This window comes from Seriola aureovittata, chromosome 5, assembly GCF_021018895.1.
Source record: "Seriola aureovittata isolate HTS-2021-v1 ecotype China chromosome 5, ASM2101889v1, whole genome shotgun sequence".
In the NCBI taxonomy this organism is placed as follows: domain Eukaryota; kingdom Metazoa; phylum Chordata; class Actinopteri; order Carangiformes; family Carangidae; genus Seriola; species Seriola aureovittata.
Genome location: NC_079368.1, coordinates 43,451 through 62,602, shown reverse-complemented (window position 1 = coordinate 62,602; position 19,152 = coordinate 43,451). Strand labels below are relative to the sequence as shown.

Here is a 19,152-nt window from a genome sequence, read left to right as displayed (position 1 = left end):
AAAGTTAGCAGGGTGGCGCTAATCAACGTCACGCAGTGATACCAAGCAGAAGAGTTGCATACAATCTGTACCCAGCTATACCCGGCTGTGTGGACGAAAAAAGTTAGCCACATTAGGTGCCATGCTAACAACACACGCAACAGGCTCTCGTGTGCATACAGTAAAGCAACATAAAATGGTAAAACTTACAGCTCCCAAGTTTGAAGTTGGGTCTCAGACAGTTGGTACTGATCCATGCTTTATCTTCAGAATGGAGTGAATCCCGCATTGTACTGGCCTTCATTGAGAAAGTAGTGAAGTGAAATGGTTAGCCCGCTACAACACTTTAGGAGTTGTAGCGGGTACATTTCCATCAAAAATAAAATAAAACAAATCCACTGGGTCTTCAGATCCTCAGACGTAGGGGGTAAAAGACTTCTGTTCCTGGAGTGAACGCAGAGGCTCTGCCCTGCACATGCGCAGTCGAGCTGCGGTACAGAGAAACTTCCAGAAACTGAGTGGACGAACACAGAAAACAGCATTTTTCAGGTCTCTTGGTAAGTTATTCAAAGTCTTTCAACTGTCAGAGAATTTCATTACTTACAAATGAATTTTTATGAACGTGACGTTAGTTATTACCCTACGAATTGTCGAGTCAGACTCGGGAGCCTATATTAGCTGTTAGCTGTTTTAGTGCCGCCATTATTGTGTTACTCACACGATAATTTAGACCCACAAAAACGGATCCTCGCCCTGAACTACCTTTTTCTTATTTGTTTTGGAAAAACAAATAAAATTTTAATCTTTTGATCATGGCAATTTTAAGGGTGATTCAGCACCCATTTACCGTTTGTTAGCGGCCAAGCACAATGCATGACCATGCACCCTGTGTGTGTGTGTGTGCTCACACGTGCGTGTATACGTGCGGCGCGCTCGCATGTGAGAAAGACAGCAGGTGGAGGGGCTGAAAAAAAAAAAAGTCTTGTGTCGTGTTTTTTTTTTTTCTTAAACAGCGCTTCCACGTTATCTCCTCTGTCAGTCAGCCCCTCCACCAGCCCTCTCTCACATGCGAGCGCACCGCACGTATACACACACGTGAGAGCACACACACACACACACGGGTGCATAGACAGGTCGTGCATTGTGCTTGGCCACTAATAAACGGTAAATGCGCTAAACCGCACTTATTGCCCCCTATTCTCCTTCAAAATAGCATTTACAAATTTGATAAATGAATTTGGGAAGAGCATGCAGGTCAGAATGACTACAGCCAGAACCAACTGAGCAACAACAACCTTACATGTGTATTGCTCAGAGCTGTTTAGCTGTGGTCATTCTGGATCTTAGAATAACCAACAATGCCCTGCTTCCTCAAGTTCCTTCACTTAAAGTAGTTAATGCCATTTTTGTGACTTTGTTCATTTATTTTTTTTACAGCTTGAAGACAGACAACCAACACTGATGCAGTGGACATGTAAGTTTTGCAACTTCACATGTGACAAGAAGGGCAACTACTAAAACATTATAGACTGAAACATGGTGGTTACACAAGAACATCACCATTACCATGTGTGCATAAAGAGTGCCCCTGCACATTCAAGTCCTTTAATGCTCTTAAGGTACATATATCAAGAGCACACTCCCAGATTGATGATCATTGTGATCCCACGAAATATGTGTTCAGATGTCAGCTTTGTGACTTCAATGAGCAATGTGTAGAAAAATATTTTTTTTCACACTTACGGACACATATCCGGATGCACCAAAAAGTACAGTGCCCTTACAAGGATTGTAATTTTGAAACCTGCGTCTACACTACGTTTAATGCCCACAAAAGCAGGGAACCACGATGGCAGACAGATACATAGCCAGTTGCAGTTCAAACCGGACATTTTAACATGTACAGAAACTTTGGGTGAAAATGTCCAAACTGAAAATGAAAGTGACACTGAAGAGACAACTGATTTTCAAGAAGAGAATTTGACAGCAGATAATACTGATGACTTGGAGAGGCAGCTTAAGCATAATTTGGCAGCCCTTTTCCTTAGAATGCAAACCACACTCAGGATATCTGAAACTGCTGTGCAAGATGTAATACAGCAAATAAGGCAGATAATGGACCTGTCAAAACTTTGCATTTCTCTGCTATTCAGAGAGTACTATTGAACTACTATTCTGATGCAGACATGTCTATTGCAAGAGAAATAGTAAGTGCAATATCTGAGAGCGATGTCATTCTGAAACACACTCAGAAAGGAGGTTCCCTATCCACCTCCTGCAAAAGAGCCTCTTACATTGTAAAAGAGTTTAAATTTGTGGAACCTTTTGAGTTTTTTACAGGTCAACACAAGCAGTCAGTCGTCTACATACCTATCCTTAAAATGCTCCAGACTTTGTTAAACAAAGATGAAATCTTGGACAAAGCTCTCATGGTTAGCAATGGTGATAAGCAAGGATACAGTACCTTCAGGGACGGTTCACGTTTCAAAGAAAATACATTACTTGTGGAGGAAAATTTTCAGATTGCCTTGGCACTTTACATTGATGACTTTGAGGTTGCAAACCCTCTGAGGACCTCTAAAAATAAACACAAAATCTGTGCAGTATATTGGACTCTGCTAAATCTTGCACCTAAATTCAGTTCCTCTCTCAGCTCAATACAGTTGGCTCTTTTTTGTAAGACACTGTCAAAGAATATTGGGTACTCTGAAATCCTTCGTCCATTCCTTCAGGATCTAGTGCTCCTTGAGAACCATGGTGTGTATGTGGAAAAATTAGGCTCAAGTGTCAGAGGAACTGTGCTTAAAAGATGTGGTTGAGTTGGCCATGTCTACAAGGTTTAGTGAGGAGTCACTCCACTATCTGGATTTCAAAATGTCAGAGCATAGAACATTACTTCAAAAAGCATTCCCTCACTACAGACTCCGCCCAAAACACCATTACTTGGAGCATTATCCCCATCTCATTCGAGTATTTGGACCACTTGTAGATGTGTGGACGATGAGATTTGAGGGGAAACACAAATTCTTTAAACAAGTAATTCGTGGAGCTCACAACTTCAGAAATGTTCCTCTGACTTAGACATCAGAAGATGATGGCTTACAATTTAGATTCGGCTTCATTTTTTAAACCAGTATTGGAATTGGACAAAGTAAAGAGTGTCATGATTTCTTCCTTCTCAGACAATGTGCAGCAGCATTTGTTGGCAACACATGCACCTCAAAACACAGTCCTTACAGCAACATGTGTTAGCATAGATGGTATTAACTATGTAGCTGACAGGGTGGTGTCTGTTGGTGCATGCGCAGGCCTTCCAGAATTTAGGCAGATTCAGCAGGTTCTGGTTGTGGATACCAATGTTTTGTTCATTTGTAGACAATTGTCTGCATGGTATCATGAACACCTGAGGGCTTACTAAGTCTGCTGATGTCATTTTATTTTTCCTTTCAGAACCGTGAGGGCGGTGGTTGCTGAAAATGACATTCGAAAAGTAACTTTCCACGAAAGACCGAATACTTTGGAGTTGAAAAAACGACTTGATCAGCAGTAAGACTTCATGCTTCACTACGAAGACCCAGAGTTCAGCTAAGCTTTTTGCAACCTCACGGATATAACTGAGCTGCCTGATAAACCAACACTGAAGATTGTCTCTCTGGAAAATGTAGTTGTAGTAGCATATTCTGCAGCCAGTACATCATCTTCAGCCAGCGCATTGTCTTCAGCACTAACTCTGTCTTCACCTAGGTTGTCTGATACAGAAATACTGCCTTGCACTGAAGAGACATCACCACTGACCTCACGTGACCCATGGCCTTCTACATTTGAGGTGCCATATTTCTCTGTAAATATTGAATATAGACTGAGACAAGGAAACTTAATTTATATGAGAGATGGCACACGCATGTCAGTTTCACGAGACATGAAGCATGACATTCTGCAGAAACTAGCTGAGGATCTGTACAAGTTCTCGGCTTACCCTCAAGATGAACACTTCAGCACTGTTGCTGCAGCACTGATTGCTAAGCACCCGTGCCTTGCTGAGCCAGGGTCAGCCACGGGTTGCTATGGGTGGAAGAATAATTTAAAATTGAAAATGGGTCATCTCCGTTCCAAGCTTCACTGATGTGGAATTGCAAATTTCTCGGTTAACAGCCATAAGAGAATGCAGCAGAATCCAGAGGGGGAACCACCTGGAAAAAGCCTGACGAGACCCAGAAGAAGTGAGACAAACTTCTTTCCAGATTTTCCACAGGGTCAAGATGCATCAACACTTGAATGCTCTTGACAGCTGCTTGAATATGAAATGAAGAAAAGGTTCCCAAATGCAGTTCAAGTTAATCAGCTGATGAACCAGACCTTCTCATTAAGACATAAAGAAATTGTGGAAGAGCAGCCCTCTGTGAAACAGATGTTGGAATGATGGCCAGCTCTTTTCAGAAAACAACAGGTAAGCAAGCAAGTATGCTAAATAAACACAGGATGTTGCATACTAGGGGGAATAAGAAAAAAAGTAAATAATTTAACTACACACATTGCTTAAACATAAAAACACAAAGGTTGTACATGATGCAAAACTGTCTGTCGCATTCATAGTTTATATATGTGGTCAACTCTTAACTTGGTACAAAATGTTTTGTTTGTGTTTTGTTTTGTCCTTGAAGGTCTTTGCAGAATTCACAAGAGTGGCAAGTAAAGATCTTGAGCGAGACTTCTTTGAGTCCTTGGACCGCCATACCCCACGTTTCCTTGAGATCTTCAAATCTAAAACTGGAATAATTGGAAGGACACTTAAGGAAATCCTTTCCCGGGTTGAAAAAAAGGTAAACATTCCTTCTCATTTTATACAGGTGCAGGAATTTGTGCTAGTTCTTCCTTTCTTACAGTGTTCTAGTTTACACCCACACGCACGCACACACATGCACACACACTCACTCACTCACTCAGCAAGACAAGCAAATACATTTCCTAACATGTCAAACTATTCCTTTAAATCACTTAAGTTGGAAAAATGTGATACAGTTTCTTTAGAAAATGCTTTTCCTTATTTCACTGTTTTGTGGACCCATGATGTCAAAGCCATGAGGACTGCTGTCTTGCGGTGTCTCCCAGTTTTCCTCGGGATGATGGAAGTGATTTTTTCAAAGTCTGTTTTGTAAGTATTGCATAATTTGCATAATTTGGTATGTTGAAGGTTTTGCACTATGAAGCCCAAATTTTCTAATTAGTTTTTAACTTTCCTTTGTATCTGTAGGACACTGATGCCATTGCAGATGTCACACAAGTCCCTGTTGGGGTATTGACTGTTATACCGGAAGACAGACAGCAGCCAGGTCCACATGCCCTGCACCTTGAACCCTCCAGCATTGCTCTCATACTGGAAGGTAACATCGTCATGGATGACCTTGGAAGCCATGCACAAACTTTTTGTGTTACATTTGGACTAATATACGCGCTTCATTTGGATTCCAAAAAGACTAAAGAACACCTTTGATTTCATTGTGAGGGTGATGCTCAACCTGGGTGTAGGCAACTTGAGACCAAAACTTCAGAGCTTGAAAAATGCTCTTTTGCAATAGATGAGTGTACTGCCGGAAAACCCTTAAAATAGGAAGGGATCCTGAAGCGTAGATACTTGATCTGAGTGTTAAACTGAGATTAACTAAACTATGCAACTCTCTTAGTAAGTTAGTCAGTCACAGATGGATGATTTTGGTTACTTAAGTTTCTATAGTCCCCCAGTTTGTGGGATATCTGTTGGATGTTGAATCCCATCTTGATTAATCTAAACCAGTTTGTGAAGTTTAATAAATAAAAGCTTGATTGAGTGTAAGTGGCATTAGCAGTCATTTGAAAATAGACCAGAGTCATTTTGAGAAGTCAAGGAATGAGTCAGTTCATCGCAAAGAACCTCTTTGTGTACTTATCCAAATGTTTGTTTTAAAATGTTCGGACACACCACCCCTAAATGTTATGGATGTTACAGAAAGATTTGATGGCAGTCAACATGAAAATAAAAAAGAGTTAGGATATATCTTTTCTCATGGAAAGTTTACTTCTACTTTCATATTACAACAGTGAACTAAACAAAAGACTTGGTAACTAAATAGTACTAGTGTTATCGCCATACTCCTTTGTGTCTTTGTTTTGGCATGGTGAATGGCTCTAAATACTGAGTGTGCCTTAACTGCCAGTTAAGTTCTATAGATGCACCACTTTTCTGTCTTTGTGAAAAATGAAATTATTTCTTGAATTGGTTGGAGTTCTTAAATTATCTTGCATAGACAGACCATACCAACATTAATACAACCAGTTAAGGGATAGCAAGTTGCAATGGAGCTTTGGGAAATTTAATGCCCACATTGCCTGTATAAATCCACCTATTTTGGAATTATGTTTATTTGTTCATTATAGATCAAACACAGTTTTTGTTTAATTTAACTTGAAAGCTGGCTGAAGCTTAATGGAAAAGGAGCCTTGTTGAACTCTTAAGTAATGTCAGAAAAAAAGATGTTTCTACATTTACAGTTTGCTTAGAAAAAATTATTTTACAAGGCTTACATATTTGTTTTTATTGTGATTGTGACACAAACAGTGGCCTTGGCTTGAGATGCACAGAATTACATTTTGTTTCAATAATTAAATGAAACTGCAAACTTATCATTCTTTGTTCTAGGCTCTAGGCACATGGAGATTTCCAACTTGGGATCTGCTGGGATTGTAAACTAACAGCATGTCTGAGATGTACTGTGAAGCCAGACCAGCAAGTGCTTTGTAGACCAAGATGAGAATTGTTTAAATTGTATTCTGAAAACAAGTAGCCAGGGAAGGTTTCAGAGAAGAGATGTATGTGGTCAGATTTTTGGCTGGAACACAGTCCTACTGATGCTGACTGATTGCCTGACTGACTGAGTGATACTGAGAGTACAGTTTTACTGTTAAACCTTTGGTCAGTTGAATACTACGTGACGTTAGTCATGAAGTTACATCATTGGTCTGTTGACTTTTTTTACTGGTCTGGACTCCAGATATTCACAGATCAACGGACTCTGTTTCTGTTTTCTCCCTTTTCAGCTGAATAAAGTTTTCTGTCATCTAGTGGTTAATTATTTCCAAGCAGCTGACTAGGTAGTGTATGAGCCCTATCTTTCACCTGGCATAAAGCGCAACTCAAATGTCTAGTTTTTCTTATATAATTTTACTTATTAATCTTTGCTAGTTTTGGACAGATGCAGTTGTCATCTTTCCATCCAGTGGACACATTATTTAAATTGTCCAACAAAAACCTGGTCTTAAATAAATGGCACAATATTTTGCCATTATTTAAAGGTCACACTATCAATATGCGCCTACATAGATGGGTGCACAGCGTGTGTGTTTAGCACAAGCAGAGTGTTCTGAAAATGAGCATCAGATGTTTGATGTTTAGTCAGATGGAACATTAGAATTCAGCCACAGAAGGTCAGAGCATTCTTTGTCGGTACAAATCATTTAAATAAAAATTTTTTAAGCTGTATTAAAGTAATGGTAAAAAAAATGAAATCATACTTTATCAGGACTTTACAATGAATCTTAGTGTCTGTTATTTCTTTTTTCCCCCAGATGCAAGGATCCAGCTGATTACTGGCAATTTGAAGGTGGATTTTTCTTCATCTGCTACGTTTCACTGTCACTTCTAGATTCATTTACCTTTGTGGTATGTTTTGATTTTACTTATTAATACACTATATAGTTGGGATTCTGACATAAAAGATTGTACAATGTTTGTCCACATATGTTGTCAGAACTATATGGAGAATATTGTGGAAAACAAGATAAAACTGAATTGGAAAATACAAGCTATAAAACAGCAGACCACAGCCCCCTCAGCTCCACAGCACCCCTCTTTCAGAGGTGACATCATGAACTCCTCATTATAGTAACCTTAACAGGCAAGATTGACCAATGGAGAAATGCCAGTTTTAGTTTTTCAAATTATCCCAAGGGCTCTGAAGAACTATTTGTGAATAATTGGTTGATATTGTAAATTTACATCTGAATATATTAAATAAAAATGTTATAAAGTCAATAGTGGTGTATATGTTATTTGAAATTAAGTTTCCAATCCCACTTTAGTTGAAAGACTACATACCAGTGGTGTAGTCTAGTTTTTTCTAGTGGGTATACTCTGATTCCCCCGACCCCCAGCCTCGCACACATCCATACAGCAGCAGCTGTTTCAAAATAACCCCAAACAAGAACCACCATGTTCAGTAATGCATTAAGTATCCATTAACATGAGATCTTTGTCTCTTCGTCTTCGTCGTCTCCCGCTTATCCGGATCCGGGTCGCGGGGGCAGCAGCCTCAGCAAAGAGGTCCAGACGGCCCTCTCCCCAGCCACTTCCACCAGCTCCTCCGAGGCGTTCCAAGGCCAGCCGAGAGATATAATCCCTCCAGCTTGTCCTTGCTCAGCCCTGAGGCCTCCTACTGGTGGGACATGCCCGAAACACCTCCCCAGGGAGGCATCCAGGAGGCATCCTCACCAGATGCCCGAACCACCTCAACTGGCTCCTCTCAACATGGAGGAGCAGCGGCTCTACTCCGAGTCCCTCCCGGGTGACCGAGCTCCTCACCTCTCCTCTCTAAGGCTGAGCCCGGCCACCCTGCGGAGGAAACTAATTTCGGCCGCTTGTATTCGCGATCTTTTTCGCGATTTCACGTTTTCTCGGTCATTACCTACAGTTCATGAGCATAGGTGAGGATTGGAACATAGATCGACTGGTGAATCAAGAGCTTCGCCTTCCGGCTCTCCAGCTCTCTCTGCTGACGCTGCCCCAATCCGTCTGTCGATCTCCCGTTCCATCCTACCCTCACTCGTGAACAAGATCCCAAGATACTTAAACTCCTCCACCTGAGGCAAAGCCTCCCCCCCGACCCGGAGCGGGCAATCCACCTGTTTCCGTCTGAGAACCATGGCCTCAGACTTGGAGGTGCTGATCTTCATCCCAGCCCCTTCACACTCGGCTGCGAACCGCCCAAGTGAGAGCTCAAGGTCGGTGCCCGATGACGCTAAGAGGACCACATCATCCGCAAAAACCCAAACCCCTCCACCCCTCAAACCCCTCATCATACTGTCTGCCACAAGAGACACTTAGTAGATCCTGGTTCCAGATGTCACACAGAATTTAGAGAGAGCCTGGCAAACCTTTAAATGTGATGTTTGGCGTCATAGAGGAAATAGGAGTACAGGGCTTTTAAAAGATCATTTAAGGGTTATTGAGTGGGAGTACTGGCTTGGACGATGTCACAGATTCTTGGCCGGCTCATTCATGATCTGAGGAAATTCAAACCTCATGAATGTAAATAGAGACCTTTACAGTGGCATAGTTTCATGTGGGGGCCTGGGATGAGCGGAAAGAAAAGCTGTCAACATTCATTGAAAGGTGCCGCAGTGCCATGACCCCAGAGGTCAACGAAAAGATTTTGAAAATGAAGGAAGAGGGCACTCTGCTTCCAATCGCCACCCAAGTGACATGTGAATTGTTAAAGGTCAGGTTTGGAGTTCACACCTACAGTATGTAGTATGTTATATTTGTATATTTGTAGCATTGGCTTGAGGGAATTTCCATGCCCATGTTTGCACTTTACAGTTTATTAAGAAAGAAGTTCAAACCGTGATTTTTCGCCTCCTCACCGCCAGCTCATTCATGATAGGAGGAAATTCAACACTCATGAATGTAAATAGAGACAGTGGCTGCATAGTTTCACAAGTAGATGCATCTAAATCCTACGCATTTAACGTTTAAGATGGTAGAACAGTTAACAGGACTGTTTTCATTGCTAAAATAAAGCTTTAAAAATGTACTATGTCTTTTTCTCCCTTTTTGTGTTTTATACCTTAAACAGTAACTAAACCCCAAAGCCAATGTTTCCAGCTGTAAACTATTATGTCTACGTATTTAGTAGTGTTATTAGGGTGATTGATTCAGGTCCAAATCTGTAGCTAATTAGAAATATACATTTTGTGGTCAAAATATGCACGTTGATTGTCCCCTACAGGTTGAAACTAAGCTTTACCGTTATATTCCTAAAGCAGACTAATCTTAGTGTAATTCTCTATATTGGTATCTGACGAAATGACTTATAATGCAGCATAGCTTCTTTTAAATGCATGCAAATGTGTTACACTTTACTGAACACCAACAATGAAACATGATGATTAGGTATACTGCATTATAGATGCATCAAGATGAACCTCACTTTACTTAAAGCATACATTGATAACTTATATATACTTATGGCATCCTATGAGTCCTTAAAACAGTTGATTGTTGAGGTGTGTGTATAGAGGGGTGTAAGTAGTTATAATGTATTATAAGCCCCATCAGTCAGCCTGTAGTTTATAACCAGTCAAGAGCACTCATAAGGCCCTTGGATTTATAAGTCATTATAAGCTAGGTTTATAACTGTTGATATAGTGCATCATAAAGCGTTATGTGTGTCTATGAGTGTAGTTGTAATGCGTTATGATTGATTATGATGAGCATTATAATTTACTATGAATGTGCTCATAATGCACTATAGATGTAGTGTTCATAGAAAGTGTTACCAACTTATCCTGAAGTGTTCTGTGTAGAAATCCCACTAAATGTGAATGCTCAGATTTTGGATACACACAGACAGCTTTAACGAGGGAAAGAGCCGATTTAGACGCTGGAAACGTGGAAACAGCGCTTTTCAACAGTATTGCATTCTCAGGTGTAACTGATAACTTTATGACATGTAAACATGAAATCCATCATATTCTTCATGAATGCTACTCAAATAGACAGGAAAACCTATCCTGAAGTGTTCTGTATAGACAGGACAATGAGTGACAAAAACTCAGTTCTCAGACACAGAGAAAGCTTCTGACGAGGACTTAGAGCAGATCCTGACGCTTAAAAGCGCTTTTCAACAGTATCGCATTCTAAGGTGTAGCTGATAACTTTATGACATGTAAACATGAAATCCATCATATTCTTCATGAATGCTACTCAAATAGACAGGAAAATCTATCCTGAAGTGTTCTGCACAGACAGGACAACGAGTGAGAAAAACTAAGTTCTCAGACACAGAAAAGGCTTCTAACGAGGAATTAGAGCCGATTCTGACGCTTAACAGCCCTATTGAAAAGGATTGCATTCTCTGTGTAGAAATCCCACTAAATGTGAATCCTGAGATTTTGGAGACACACAGACAGCTTTAACGAGGAAAAGAGACGATTTAGGCGCTGGAAACGTTAAAACAGCGCTGTCTAACAGTATTGCATTCTCAGGTGTAACTGATAACTTTATGACATGTAAACATGAAATCCATCATATTCTTCATGAATGCTGCTCAAATAGACAGGAAAACTTATCCTGAAGTGTTCTGTATAGACAGGACAATGAGTGACAAAAACTCAGTTCTCAGACACAAAGAAAGCTTCTGACGAGGACTTAAAGCAGATCCTGACCCACTGAGCAAGCAACGTCTGTGGACGTCCAATTCTAGTTGATATCACGTCCGTCCGTCCAGGCCACAATCTGGACGTCTATATGACAGCCAGAACTAGTCGATAAATGACATTGAGTGAAGTAGTCCAGCCTGGCCCGATTTTGGACGTCTACTTACAGAAAGAACTAGTTGAAAATAGACGTTCTGACAAGCCACAATCTGGACGTTTATATGACAGCCAGAACTAGTCAATTAATGACATTGAGTGAAGTAGTCCAGCCTGGCCCGATTTTAGATGTCTACTTACAGACAGAACTAGTTGAAAATAGACGTTCTGACAGGCCACAATCTGGACGTTTATATGACAGCCAGAACTAGTCGATAAATGACATTGAGTGAAGTAGTCCAGCCTGGCCCGATTTTGGACGTCTATTTACAGACAGAACTAGTTGAAATGAGACGTTCTGACCGACCACAATCTGGACGTCTATTTGACAGCCTGATTTAGTTGATAAATGACACTGAGTAAAGTCGTCCATCCTGGCCCAATTTTGGATGGCTACAGACAACCAGAACTAGTGTAAATGAGACATTCCGATAGGCCACAATCTGGACGTCTATATGACAGCCTGAATTAGTTGATAAATGACACTGAGTAAAGTCGTCCATCCTGGCCCAATTTTGGATGGCTACAGACAACCAGAACTAGTGTAAATGAGACATTCCGATAGGCCACAATCTGGACGTCTATATGACAGCCTGAATTGGTTAATAAATTACATTGAGTGAGGCAAGGCAGGCCCCTTAGAGCTGTTTTTTTGTCATGAAGAGTGAGGTTTCAATGGCTGTTCTCCATTGATCTGCCTGTACAGCATAGACTTCTTAAAAATTAACCAATACTCAGCAATATTCATTGTTTTTAGTAATACTTCAATGATTTTTGGAGGTTTATGTTACTTGCAACTTGTTGCCATGCAAATAAATAGTAGTTTGAATTCAAAATCACAGAGGCTAAGCCAAAACCTGAGTACCTGGGAAAATATATATATTTTCATCATAAATGTTGCATTTTGGTGTATTTCCATCAGGTTTACAGTTACAATTGTTGTATAGGAGTTGGAAAACAAATTCAGCAGAAAAATTGGCTACTGGAACTTGGTTAATGGTTATAGTGCTTTATTGTTATAGTGCATTTTTACAAGGCAAGGATAAAAAATTCCTTCGTTGCATCTTGACTCTATAGAAATGGTTTAAATACCATGGATTCATGTTAGCTTCTTTCAAAAGTGACCAGAATAATGAATATAGGCCATATGGTTGAGGAGTTATTCCTGATTTGGGCAGGTTTTGCCTCCGGATTCAGAGATTAAAAAAAAAAACGTTTTCCCGTATGCAGTACCGGCAGCCATCCTAACATCAATAACTTGAATTAATCTATTTATCCACATATTCCCCGTTTGTTAATAATAATTTGTCATTTTTTATAGAATATAGAATATTTTTTATTTAACAACTGTCTCTGTGGTTTGGTAAAACATTTTTGGCTGTAAGGTCGTACGGTATTAATAAAGTTCGGTTGAATTAACCAATCACGTTCTTGTTACCAGACTGATATCCTTCCGCTGTGAAAGTAGTTCTACTTTTATAGTGGTGGTTAATAATTTAATTGGGACTCGTAGTGGTTAACATTGCCTTTAACGACTACTTCAGCCTTTTATGAAATGACATTGCTTTTTTAATCGAGCCAACTTGCCAGGAAAGTTTTCTATAGTGTTGTCGCACGGATGGATATGAAGTCTGCAAGGAATTGTACAATCACACAGTGGACTTGGCAGTTACTCGGCTCGTGCAGATCGTAAGGTAAGAAATTAAACTAAACTTCCATAAAACCCTAAAACGAAAGTCTTTGTAAAACACACACGACATTGTTAGGCAATTTATCAAGTCTCATTTTGTACATACGACTTGGAAAACAACGTAGGCTAGAATTTTTTTTTTTTTTTTTTGGCGCCTGCTAGCAAACCGCTTCGTATAACGTTAGCATAATGTTAGCGCCACTTGGGCCGTTAGGTTAACTTGGTTGTGACTACAGGCAACATTTACAGATCAGGTAGTTTTGCAGTTAGAGGAAATGTGCTTCCTAACTCTCTTATTATTTTATGCATCCAGGTTAAAAACGTTATATTGCTGTTTATTCCTAAATTCAAAATCTGCTTTTTTTGGATGCACAAAAGCTAATGTTATCTGTTTTAAATGGGAGTGCGGTAGGCTTCATATCAGACTTTTCCCTTTATGAATAATTTAATTTGTTTTAGTACGAAAAATAATATAGTTTTTCATATGATTTTCTACATATATTTAAGGCCAGAGGCTGTGTGTGCGAGTGACAGTTAGTGAGAGCCAGCCTATGCTGGCTAGAATGGGCCGTGTGAACTGGACAAGCTGAATGTGCAGGGGCTAGCCTAAGGGACAGTAAGAGTATATAATATTTCGTAATGACTCATTGAGACGGACTGGGAACATTATCTTTTAAGTAGAGAATGTCGAGCTGTATGTTTACTTCTTTACCTGAGGAAGATGAGGTCGAAAGAAGTATTCCTATCATAAATAAGAAAGTAACTTTGTGTTTAGTTGGAAATCTTAAAATTGTCATGTTAGATGTCATAATATAAATCTTCATATAATCTTTAAATTATCAGATGGTGTGATCTTTTTGTAAATTATGGTGGTTTTAATTCTACTGATCTGACATGCCCACTCCAAACTCCCCTGTCCTCAATTTCCGTGACAGCCAGCTGTCGCAAAGCTTAAACTTCTCGAGACTCAACACAGACAACTCACGCTGCTGTCTATTTTGAAATACTTAGTTGTTGAGGATGACACGTCTAAGAAATACAAAATACAATTCGTGTGAAAGCTTTAGAGTGCACAGTTTACCACAGTCCTCAGCTAGTATTAGCTGCTGCAATGTCTAACTACTGTTGTGTTCTTTTAATGCCCTCGTTTAATTAGACTTATGTGTCCTACAGAGGTAATGCACAGTTGACAGATGGTCATCAACCCCACCATGGTTATTCTGTAGAGAATATTTTGAATAAGTCAGTATTTTCAGTTGTCTGGCTGGTCCTTTAATATAGTTTTGTATGTGATCAGTCTGCAGTTTCACTTTATTTTCTTGTATCATCATGTAGCTATTAGTCTAATTTGTTGTACTTAACATCGCCATTGTAGAATGTAACAATTCATTTTAATGCAAAATGTTTTTCTGACATCTTAATACACTTGATAAATTTGTTTTTTCTATCTTCATAGAGAAAAGAAGAGCTGCCAACCAGGTAAGTTCACTATTAAGACATGTCCTTGACATTTTGTTTATCATTCAGCTTTGTGGAAGAGTTTCTCTATATTGCCTGAATTAAATTGTTGTGATTTTCTTTTAAAATTAGAAAATATACAAGCGACCTACACTGTTTCCCCACAGAATTAAATCAACATGCAGATAACTAGCATTGTTGATCGTGACTGACTGAATATTCTGGTGTTGACTTTTCAGGTTCATCAAAGTCATACAGCAGGGAGATGTCCACTGCACGTAAGTATAGCCATTCATCGTATATATAAAATCAGCATGCAGATAACTAGCATTGTTGATCATGACTGACTGAGTCCCACCCGCGTTCAGGCACCGTCTCAATCCCCCTTCTCTTGTTGAGTGAAAGAAGGGCAGCGCATACCTTGTGGATACAGTAACTGTTACAGTAAAATGGTTGCAAAATGTGACTAAATGGAGCCATGCACTTTATCAGCAACAGAGACTTCACACCCCACGGACCACATTTTCTTAACCATAATGATATGTAAAGCAGTCCTCCACCATCATTTCAGTTGCGCTGCATTTGACAAATGTCTGCTGTGTGATCCAAACTCCACAAACATACATTTACGAAGGGAGAGTAGTCACAGGACTGGGATAGTCGGGTATAGGGCGTTCGATCACAAAATGCTAAAAGATATCAATATGTCAGAACGTGTCTCTGCCTAGCAATTAATGTTACTAGTATTTCTTGTGCTCAAGTAGCCTACAACACAGTGACTCGACTTAAAGTTTAAACATAAGTAACTTACTATTAATATCGAGACGTCTTAGTTTTTTAAGGGAGGTGCTTAGCAAAGGGTCAATTAATGAAGCTGCAAATGGAGGACCCATGAAGCATGTGCTTCTTAAACTAGAGACTCTTGATGTACTTGTCTTGTTATTTGTGCATCAGGACAGTACAAACTTGGATTAGCTAACACAATGTGCCACATGAGTAATAGTTGATGGAAATGGTTGTTCATACAGAAATTTAGATATAAAAAAAGTTTTAATATAAATGTTAAAAATCTAATTTATTTTAGCCATTTACAAAATACGGAGACGGAGAGAAACTCAAGGTTCATTGAAGAAACCTGCTCCTGACAAGGTTAGGTTCATAGATTCAGTTACCATAGTCATACTCAGAGGTTAACTTACTTCAGTTTCTCAGGTGTGATTTTCCTCCCTTTCTGAAATGGAAAGCCCAGTTTCCCTCATTTAGGGTTAACAGACTCAGAGTTTTCACTATAAACCTGCTTTCTGACACGGGCCTCTGAACAGTAGCATCATTATGTATTGACATGGGCTTTCAATTTGGCTCCTCTGAGGATGTATTCACATGATTTTTTTGTTGTTTGTTTTTTGATATTATTCTTTTTTATTTTAGCTGCTGTTATGCAATGGGATTCTGCTGCGACGGAGGCGCAAATCAGATCTGCAGCTGCAGATCACTTGAAGCATGCCCCGGGACGAGTTGGAGGAGGAGGTTACAATTAGGTCTTGTTAGCAACTGAATTTTTACTCTTTTCTAATTTTAAATACTTTTATATATTTATAGTTTTGTTAGATTCGTTTTATTCAATGTTCACTGTTGTAAAATGTATTTTAAATGTGTTCGTGGCTTTTCATCAAAGTTCTTGAATAAAATTGGATAGTGTGAATCTTAAATTGGCAAATTACCTGTCATCCTTACATCTATCCCCAGCAGTGTTACAGCTCACCCCGGTGGGGAGGTTGTAACTATTAGATGTATTAGATGTTCACTTCGATAATTAATGAAGTCCAATACTTTTATGTGTTGTAGACAAATATGGATACTGTGTGTCGACAACTGTTGAGTCATTGATGATCAAACAGAAAGTGATACTATATCAGCCTAACCTATCCTGAAGTGTTCTGTATAGACAGGACAATGAGTGACAAAAACTCAGTTCTCAGACACAGAGAAAGCTCCTGCCGAGGACTTAGAGCAGATCCTGACGCTTAAAAGCGCTTTTCAACAGTATCGCATTCTAAGGTGTAGCTGATAACTTTATGACATGTAAACATGAAACCATCATATTCTTCATGAATGCTACTCAAATAGACAGGAAAACTTATCCTGAAGTGTTCTGTGTAGAAATCCCACTAAATGTGAATGCTCAGATTTTGGATACACACAGACAGCTTTAACGAGGGAAAGAGCCGATTCAGACGCTGGAAACGTGGAAACAGCGCTTTACAACAGTATCGCATTCTCAGGTGTAGCTGATAACTTTATGACATGTAAACATGAAATCCATCATATTCTTCATGAATGGTAGTCAAATAGACAGGAAAACTTATCCTGAAGTGTTCTGTGTAGAAATCCCACTAAATGTGAATGCTGAGATTTTGGATACACACAGACAGCTTTAACGAGGGAAAGAGCCGATTCAGACGCTGGAAACGTGGAAACAGCGCTTTACAACAGTATCGCATTCTCAGGTGTAGCTGATAACTTGAAACATGAAATCCATCATATTCTTCATGAATGCTACTCAAATAGACAGGAAAACTTATCCTGAAGTGTTCTGTGTAGAAATCCCACTAAATGTGAATGCTCAGATTTTGGATACACATAGACAGCTTTAACGAGGGAAAGAGCCGATTCAGATGCTGGAAACGTGGAAACAGCGCTTTACAACAGTATCGCATTCTCAGGTGTCGCTGATAACTTTATGACATGTAAACATGGAATCCATCATATTCTTCATTAATGCTACTCAAATAGACAGTAAAACCTATCCTGAAGTGTTCTGTATAGACAGGACAATGAGTGACAAAAATTCAGTTCTCAGACACAGAGAACGCTTCTGACGAGGACTTAGAGCAGATCCTGACGCTTAACAGAGCTTTTCAACAGTATCGCATTCTAAGGTGTAGCTGATAACTTTATGACATGTAAACATGAAATCCATCATATTCTTCATGAATGCTACTCAAATAGACAGGAAAACTTATCCTGAAGTGTTCTGTGTAGAAATCCCACTAAATGTGAATGCTCAGATTTTGGATACACACAGACAGCTTTAATGAGGGAAAGAGCTGATTCAGACGCTGGAAACGTGGAAACAGCGCTTTACAACAGTATCGCATTCTCAGGTGTCGCTGATAACTTTATGACATGTAAACATGGAATCCATCATATTATTCATTAATGCTACTCAAATAGACAGTAAAACCTATCCTGAAGTGTTCTGTATAGACAGGACAATGAGTGACAAAAATTCAGTTCTCAGACACAGAGAACGCTTCTGACGAGGACTTAGAGCAGATCCTGACGCTTAACAGAGCTTTTCAACAGTATGGCATTCTAAGGTGTAGCTGATAACTTGAAAAATGAAATCCATCATATTTTTCATGAATGCTACTCAAAAGACAGGAATACTTATCCTGAAGTGTTCTTTGTAGAAATCCCACTAAATGTGAATGCTCAGATTTTGGATACACACAGACAGCTTTTAGGAGGGAAAGAGCCGATTTAGACGCTGGAAACGTGGAAACAGCGCTTTACAACAGTATCGCATTCTCAGGTGTAGCTGATAACTTTATGACATGTAAACATGAAATCCATCATATTCTTCATGAATGCTACTCAAATAGACAGGAAAACCTATCCTGAAGTGTTCTATATAGACAGGACAATGAGTGACAAAAACTCAGTTCTCAGACACAGAGAACGCTTCTGACGAGGACTTAGAGCAGATCCTGACGCTTAACAGAGCTTTTCAACAGTATGGCATTCTAAGGTGTAGCTGATAACTTGAAAAATGAAATCCATCATATTTTTCATGAATGCTACTCAAAAGACAGGAATACTTATCCTGAAGTGTTCTGTGTAGAAATCCCACTAAATGTGAATGCTCAGATTTTGGATACACACAGACAGCTTTTAGGAGGGAAAGAGCCGATTTAGACGCTGGAAACGTGGAAACAGCGCTTTACAACAGTATCGCATTCTCAGGTGTAGCTGATAACTTTATGACATGTAAACATGAAATCCATCATATTCTTCATGAATGCTACTCAAATAGACAGGAAAACCTATCCTGAAGTGTTCTGTGTAGAAATCCCACTAAATGTGAATGCTCAGATTTTGGATACACACAGACAGCTTTAACGAGGGAAAGAGCCGATTCAGACGCTGGAAACGTGGAAACAGCGCTTTACAACAGTATCGCATTCTCAGGTGTAGCTGATAACTTTATGACATGTAAACATGAAATCCATCATATTCTTCATGAATGCTACTCAAATAGACAGGAAAACTTATCCTGAAGTGTTCTGTGTAGAAATCCCACTAAATGTGAATGCTCAGATTTTGGATACACACAGACAGCT

General features: G+C 39.5%; 1 long non-coding RNA gene across 1 annotated transcript; it reads left to right on the top strand.

Moving 5' to 3' along the window:
* The first annotated feature begins 14,056 nt into the window (after window positions 1-14,056).
* Window positions 14,057-16,395, top strand: LOC130169862 (uncharacterized). The gene is made up of 3 exons (XR_008827899.1): window positions 14,057-14,770; window positions 14,989-15,027; window positions 16,178-16,395. It is a non-coding gene; the product is annotated as an uncharacterized LOC130169862 (long non-coding RNA).
* The last annotated feature ends 2,757 nt before the right edge of the window (window positions 16,396-19,152 follow it).